The sequence below is a fragment of the Miscanthus floridulus genome, chromosome 19, assembly GCF_019320115.1.
Source record: "Miscanthus floridulus cultivar M001 chromosome 19, ASM1932011v1, whole genome shotgun sequence".
In the NCBI taxonomy this organism is placed as follows: Eukaryota; Viridiplantae; Streptophyta; class Magnoliopsida; order Poales; family Poaceae; genus Miscanthus; species Miscanthus floridulus.
The window spans coordinates 72,963,439-72,971,812 of record NC_089598.1 but is presented as its reverse complement, the minus strand read 5'-3'; the positions used below and the strand labels follow the sequence as shown (position 1 = coordinate 72,971,812).

Below are 8,374 nucleotides of genomic sequence, written 5' to 3'. Positions count from 1 at the left end.
GGCCAGCGCTTCTGGTCGCCGCCACGTCAGCCCTCTGTCGCGCTACCATGCATGGCGCGGCATAGGCATTTGGTCGAGCCAGAGCAATAGACGCGGCCAAAAGTGTTAGTTTAAAAAAAACTGAGAACGTTAGATTTAAAATTAAGTTTGAAAAAATATTAAAATTAAAAAAAATTCCCCGTCCCATCCCCGCCGACTCGAAACCACCCGCCCCCGCCCCCGCCCCGGGCGCCCCGATTCCAAATCCGAATAGTGTTCCGCAAAATTTTCCACAGATTCGCCTGCGCAATGGAACCAGAACACCGAAATCCACCACTCCTCTCCAGTCATTTGCGCGCAAAACTCAAATCCTGAAAGGGATCCCGGCTTCTCCAGCTCTCAAATACCCATGGCCACTCCCCGTTCCCCAATCCCACCTCGAGCGTCCAGCCTCGCCGCCCCACCCCCGCCCTCGCCCCAGATTCCGCCCGGTCCAGGCACCCGAGCTCGCGACCCGGGATGGCTGCCGGCTCTGCAGCTAAGGAGAACGCTGCCCCTTCTTCGGACCGGACGCCACCGCCTCGGCTGTTGGGGTGTCTCGGCGGCCCGGCTACGCTGTCAAGAGCTGCGGGGTGAAGAAGCGCCCGTCCAGGGCGCGGTTGCTGGGCCGGGTCCCGCTCCGGGACATCACCAACCTGATTGAGGAGGCGATCTCGGCGGTCGCGGGGCCCGAGGCTCCGCGCGGGCAGGAGGGTTCGCCGGCTGCGGCGACGGAGTTGACCGAGCCCGATGCGGTGCTGAGACTGGCAGCACTGCACGATGGAGTCGCTGCTGGCCCCGCGGCAAAGGCGGCCAGATACTCGCTCCGGAAGGGGTTCAGATAGGCGTCCACTGTACAGTGTAGAACAGGAGTTCTCGCTTCGTGGCCCAATTTCTCGTTGGACTTGATTGCATTCGATTGGAGTGGATTGGTTGGTTGGTTTCCTCTTTTCTGTACTCTTGATGATAGGAAATAAGTTGTTCCCAAAGGAAAAAAAATGAATAAATTGCAGTCATAGATTGATCTGTTCCTCACTGATGATGGTGCCACAATGGGTCGCAATTTGGATTCCTGAAATTTGAAGAGTTTGTTACGTTAGGGAATGCTTCTGTGACCTTGATGCTGATCCCTGCTGATCCCCAAGGCCCTGAAGGCTATAGCAGGGAATTCAGTCTCTAGGCCATCATCCCAACACTGAATCTAGAACGCCTCTCCGTGATCTGCTGTCATATTGCTACCGTACTAGTACTACCACAGCAAGATTGATGCCATCGTGTATTGCTTTTGCATCTATGCTTATCTCTGGGTTTGTAATTGATGGTAAATTCGTCCAGCACTTGCTGTGCATGCGCCCTCCTAGCTAAAGGCAGCAGAAGCTACAAACTGTGGCTTGAATTCAGTTTACTAGGAGTACAATAGAAGATGCTGTGATGCAGTCTCAGTGATTTGGCACATTAGCAGATTAGCTACCCTCTTGGTGTCACTGGATTGTGCCTTTACTCTGGAGTCAGTTTGCTTCTCTTTGACCATTTTGAGGGTTTGTACTTCTCTTGGTTCATTACAAATGATCTTGGTGATTGTGCTTACTCCAATTTTGGTTCTTTGGCAGCCTTTACTGACAGAAGATGATCCCACCGGCATTTCCGCATACAAATTTTCTTGTGAAACTGCAGTTGCCTGGTAACGCTTACTAGTAACCTGCACACATTTTGATAACATTTGCTTGGAAACAATTTGATAACCTGCACACAATTTCTGAAGCCTGAACATCAGTGGTATACTGAAGTAGAACAGCATAATTATGAGAACACCATACACACAAATTGCCGTATTTGTTGTAACTATCGTTACAAATGCCATTAGGAAGAGCTCATTCTTCAAGCGTTTATCTATCATAATAGTGGCATCTGGTTGATAATTTAATATGATACTTCCTGTGCTACCATCTTCTATTTATTATTATTATTTTTTTGCGAAAAGTGTTACCATCTTCTATGATTTGACCTCTGATGGAAAAATGATTGTTCATCAATGTTCTGGAAGCATATTTATACACGATTAAGGTTTTTTTTTCAAGGTTCTACGATATAGCCTGCTATACTTTTTTGAGGCATATCAAGCTATTTGTGTCCATGTACAATTTAGTGGCTATGGCTATAGCCCTCTATAGCCTCATTTAGCTACGCTATTAGCTATTTTAGAGGCCATCTGCTAAATGCCATAATTGGAGATTTAAAACATTCATCTTTTTATGCTTTAATATACATTTCAAGTGATCCCCTTTGCCACATCACAGAATTCATGAACTAATTCTGGCCAACTTTTTGTAGGGATATCACCATCTAGAGACTGGAATGGCCGGATTGGGTGGCGACTAAATACAGGCAAGGAGTATTCTAATTCTAAATAGGGCATTATTTTCGTTTGTATTGTTGAAACTGCATTAAGGGAAAGAGTTAATATTAGTCATCTCAACCATACTACATAACAGGCATATCTGGTAAGTAGTAAGTAGTAGATCTGTTATTTTGTTGTTTTGGACACAATACCATCTCCAAGACAGGTCCTTGTCCAATATTATTTCTTGGCGAGGAGCCAAAGATTATTGGAGACAAAATGATACGAAAGTACTTTAGATGAAACGTATAAGTTATATCATATCTCTGTACATGCATATGCATATTAGTAGCCCAATTTCTAAGTTTGGCTGCACATATTCTAGGACATTAGACAATAGCTATTCTGGAGTGCAAGTAGTATTTGGTTTAAAACCTTACTGACCTTCGTTAATCATACTAAACTACAATTGATTTCAGTTTTAAATATGTCTGTGTAACAATAGAAGTTGAGTAATCTCAACAGTAATTCCCAGTCTTTTGATGATATTATAGTAATTACATTTTTTATTTTAAGAGGCCAGTATAGTCATCCCCTGATAGGCTTACAGACGGTTAATTTTTTGTATTCATAATCTTAACCTACTAGAACTTGGCAGAGAATGTGAAAGCTATATAATGGGGACAGGAATTACTCTTCTTTGCACATCTACCAGGGAAAGATGACGTATGTCAACACCATGAGCTGTTCTTGTATGCTAGTTTCATGATTGCACAAGCTATGACTTCAGAATTCACAGCAAAATCTGTCAACTACCTGTCTGTCTGGGCATGTGACCAATTTCTTTCCTTAGTATAACAGGTCCTGCGCAATTTTTGGTCATTTGTTATAAGGGATTCCATTCTTTGATCAAAATTTACCAAATTTTGATCTGTCATGGGCAAACCCTAGCACATTTCAAGCCATAGCACAATGACCTCACGTTAGTTTTGCTCTTCCAAAGGAAAGCCCATCGGATCTTAATGTTGGTGATCCACTTAGGAATATCTATGTCTATGAGTTGACAGATTTACTATTTAGATGGCTGTTAGGACAACTTCCACAAGGACCAAATGTCCAAAGGGCCGCATCAAGGTTGCCTTATGTTGATTTTGGGAATACTATGTGTGCTACTTCTCCCAGCACACTCACCTTTCTCCTTTTATTCAACTATTTGCACAAAGACCCTTTACAGATGCTCCATTTACACCAACACCTTATATCTTAGAAGTTTGTCAGCGACTTTGTCTAGTAGAGGGAGCAACTTAGCCTTCTTAGGTTGCGTTTGGTTTTGTGACTAGGAGGGATGGGACAGATCCAATCTAGTTTTCTAGGACGGGATGATTCCATTGAGGGGACTGAGATGTCCCTATTTTGTGTTTAGTACGAGGGACGATAGAGGGAGGGATGAGCACCCGTTTTTAGATATGTTAGTCCGCGTTTGTAGGCCAGAGAATTGAACAGATTATTTGGCTTTGTTTTCTTTATTTATTTCTGTGAAATTGTTTCTCTTCAACGTGGAAAAGAATTGCCTATGTTCGAATAGTTGTTTTCAACTGTGTGACATAATATTTTCCTAAATAATTGTTTGGTGCACAAATAAATTTTGAATTGGTACTTTGAAATGAAATGTATTTTACATGTAAACATAGTTATGGTTATATTATTTAAAAAGTATAGTACTCCTATACAATATTTGTCGTACTCTCTCCCTCCCAAAATAAGTGACGTTTTTTACTTCGAGACTTCTTATTTGACCGTTTGTTTTATTCAAAATTTTTGTATAAATACTATTTAATTTGTTATGACTTATTCTATCATTAGAGATACTTTAATACGGACTTATTTATTTTATTATTTATATAAAAAAATTGAATAAGACGAATGGTCAAACAAGAAGTATAAAAGTAAAAAGCGTCACTTATTTTAGGACAAATGGAGTAATAGACTATCTAGCATAATGAAATGTAGCATCTGGCTTTAAGAACAAAACTAGATATGCATCATATATGAGCCCAGGAAGTCAAATCTCATATATAGCTACAAATAAGGGTAATATCAAAAGACAATGCTCAGTATATAACGTACTTAGTATAAAGGATATAACCTTAGACAACAAACAGCGGAAAGACAACTTCGATTTTTGGGTGAAAACTCCAATTCCATAGGAACAACTGACTGGTTGATCACAAGCCTAATTCCTCCAAACTTAGGCAATCGGGTTCCCATCTGGGATTTTTATCCGAATAATTGAAAAATAACACTAGTTTAACTGCGATTAGCTTTTAATGAGTTATCATTTTAGTAATTGAGTAACAACAAATTTATCCACAAGCCCACTAAACACATGATCAGGTAAACATGAACAATGAATGGCATAAACAATTAACCATTAACGAGTATCTTTATCATCAGTATCATCAGTGTTTATCATCTATTCCGTAAGGATTCCAAGACCACTCGTGACCATGAGCACGACTAAAATACCAGTTTTATACTCTACAGAGGTTATACACTTTCACAGTGAGTCGTGATTTACCCTCTCGCCCGAGGTGATCAGCCTCTTGACCCACTATCAAGGAAGGTCGGCAGGGTTCACTATTAAGCCTTTTAAAGGCTCGTCTAACAAGTTAGGTCCATTAGATTCACTCGACAAACAGATGTAGAGCCTCCCTTCCCAATGGCACAATGACGCACAGCCTATAAACAAGGGGACAGAGGCCGTACTATACCCGATTCGGCAAGCCATTCTCATGCTAATAAAGGTAACCACTAACAAGCTAGAAAAAGTCCTCATACTAAGCTCAGGCCAGAGCCATGTAGCCCTCACAACTGTACTGTAAGTCCCGGATGATCACTTATAGATAAGTTCTTAGGGAGAGAAATCTAGAGCACCATAAAAACAGCTCAATGCTCTAGCCACCTTGTTCCATGTTGCTAAAAAGCATCTCTTATTGTTTATTGCATATTTCATTAGTCAAGTTACAAGATCATGGTTGTAGTTGAGCATTAGCATCATACTACCCAATGCAATAACCCATAGGAATCAAGGTACGAGGTAACAAAGTACTAGGAAATCCTTAGTGGTAGTCAAAGTACACACATGCAATATGAATTAAATGATTAAAGGTGTATAGGACAACAAGGAAGATCCCATGCTATACTCGTCTTAAAACTCAGATCTTTCTTCTAGTCCAAACCTTCAATGAATTACTTCTGGATTCACCGTGTATAGCTCACCGACTGGACATGATCATAAAACACCACAAAAGCATCCATGCAATCATACACGAAGCAAACAATAGAACTAAATTAGAATAGTACACCAAACATAATAAACAACAAGTGAAAAAGGTTTTAAAGATGTTCTACACGTTACTATGAACACACAGACACGAAAAGCACACTAATCGGAGCTATAACGAAAAGTTATGAATTAAACAAGATTTTCTTTAATAAAATAATAGATTCAATCTAACCTCAAATTTTATAAGTTGAAAACATATCTAACAGTAGTATGAACATGTAGATTATGGAGTTAAATCGGAGTTAAAACGAAGAAACTACACATAAAATAAGATCAATAGCAATTTTATAAATATTTTGAAATCAATTTCGTATTAAAAATAATTAAAAACCAAATTAAAACAGTCCTGTGGATCGGGCGTCGATTTTGGAAAACTACAGGGGTCAAAACATAAGATTCAGGGGCTTGGATTGAATTATTTTGAACTATGCTGGACGGCAGGTTAATTTCATAAAAACTCGGGGTCTCTTTAGCAAAAAGGCCGACGAAGTGTATCTTCTAATCTAGGCCGTTGATCTCAGATTGTACGGCCGGAAACAAATCGGTGAGAGAGAAGACATGATCGGAGCCAGAACAGGAAGAGGAGGCAGCTGTGGACATGGTCGGCGGCGACCGAGCTCATCGGTGTTCTTGGAAAACGGTCTATGGTTCACGATTGCACGAAACGAGGGCACCGGGCGAGCGAGGGGATGATGGCGAGCTCACCTATGGTATTCTCGACGGCAGAGGAGGCACGGAGACGACGCGTGGCTTGGCGAGGTGACGACGAACGTCGGCGCTAGGTGTCGTAGCGGCGGCGGTGCTACGAGCTCAAGTGGAAGCGGCGACTTGCGCTAGAGCTATGCGGGGGCGATGCGGCGTAGAGTCTCTAGCTTTTATAGGGGCAGAGCGACGTGGGCGGCACGACAAGGCGGTGTCGTGGCAGCATGGGGCTCTCGGTGGCGCGGAGCCCATGTCGAGCACGAGAGGTTGAAGACACCCCCGCTGACAGCAGGTCTGGCCTAGCAGCGATTGTGGGTGGGAAGGAGGCGCGGCGCGGCTTGCTGGGCTGAGAGCTGGCCCGAACAGGGAAAATGGGGAAGCGGCCCGAGCGCGGAGGAGTGGGCCGAGGGAGAGAGCTGGGCTGGGAGAAGAGATGGGCCGCCTGCTGTGGAAAGAAAACTGTGCCGCCGAGGAGTGAGGGAAAGGAGAGAGGCTGAGCTGGGGCAGGCCGTGGGCTTGAAGCCGAGAAGGAGAGGAGAAGTAAAAGAAATTCTTTTTTAATTTCTCAAACCCAATTTTCAAATCCAAATTTAAATCCTTTTGAAGTTTTGATCAAACCCAATCATCACAAATAAATATGCAGCTGCATGTATGCACAAACATGTTGCTACCTTATGATAAATTTTAATATAATGAAAAATATTCTTTTTCCTATATTTCATGTGCACAAAAATTCATAAATAAATTATTTTAATCTTATTTTCAAAAGTATAAATTTTAGGGTGTTACAATTCTATCCCCTTAAAATGAATCTCGTCCCTGAGATTCGGAAGACATCGACTAGGAGATAGGGATGCTCCATCTTTGGATTCTTCTTTACTTCCTCGTGTAGTTCCATTGTCTTGACAAGGACCCCACTTTACTTTGCATACCTGTTAACCTTACACCAAGTACCTTACAAAACTGATTCCAAGATTCTGACAGATACTCCAAACAATACTCAGGTAACTCCAATCACTAGGCCACTTTTCTTTTTAGTCCATAATATCAATTCTCTTTCTTAAAATATTCACCTTCCAATGGAGCCTGACTAATCTCTTGGTCAGAAAGAGAATCTACCATCAATCTTCAAAACATTAATGATTTCAGTTAAGTTGCTCAAACTTGGAATATAATTCTTAGTCCTTGGTGTCACCCGAACCTTCTTAGCACAACTGTCTGTTGCTAAGGGCATTGGTCATGACTTTTCTCCTTGAAGTAATAACACTTTTCCAAGTCATAATCAATTTCATTCCAACGAGGATATCACAAGCTCAAAACCATCTTAGTGAAGATGTCCTGTAGATTCTTGTGATCCTCCTAGATGTCACTTGTTAAGCCCAAATAGATAGTACCTCATGCTCCACAATGGATAACTCCAGATTATACATCAGATGTTCCTTCTCATGTTTTCTTGCATAAACCTCTACTTTTTCTTCTTGCATAAGGACACATCCCACACCTTGACATGGTGTGTCATAATAAATATAAAGCTCTTGTCCTGATCTGGCAAAGCTAATACAAGGTTTTACCTCAACCTCTTTTTTTGTACTCATTCAAATACTTAGCTGAGGTCTCTTAATCTAAACTTAAACCTTCTCCAGTAACACTATCAATATCTTGATGGTCTTGGATAAACTTCCCTTGAACCTCTAATCAAACCTCATTATTAAAGACTCTGAGTTTCTCTCACATCTTTGAGTGGGTTCCTATCACATCATTAACTTTCTTCAATCCAAATCTTCTTGTCATGCTTAGTATATCATTGGAATTTCCTAAGACTCCATAGAACCATATGTAGTTATTAGATATTTCATTCCTATGTCATCAACGCCTACTTGTCCTAGGTATGTTGAAGATTGGACTCCTAGCTGAGGATAGCTCGAATCGTAGAGCCATATTGACGAATGCATCCATTCCTCGTAGATGAT

General features: G+C 41.5%; 1 pseudogene; it reads left to right on the top strand.

The window, feature by feature from the left end:
- The first annotated feature begins 264 nt into the window (after positions 1-264).
- Positions 265-2,400, top strand: LOC136529980 (uncharacterized; annotated as a pseudogene).
- The last annotated feature ends 5,974 nt before the right edge of the window (positions 2,401-8,374 follow it).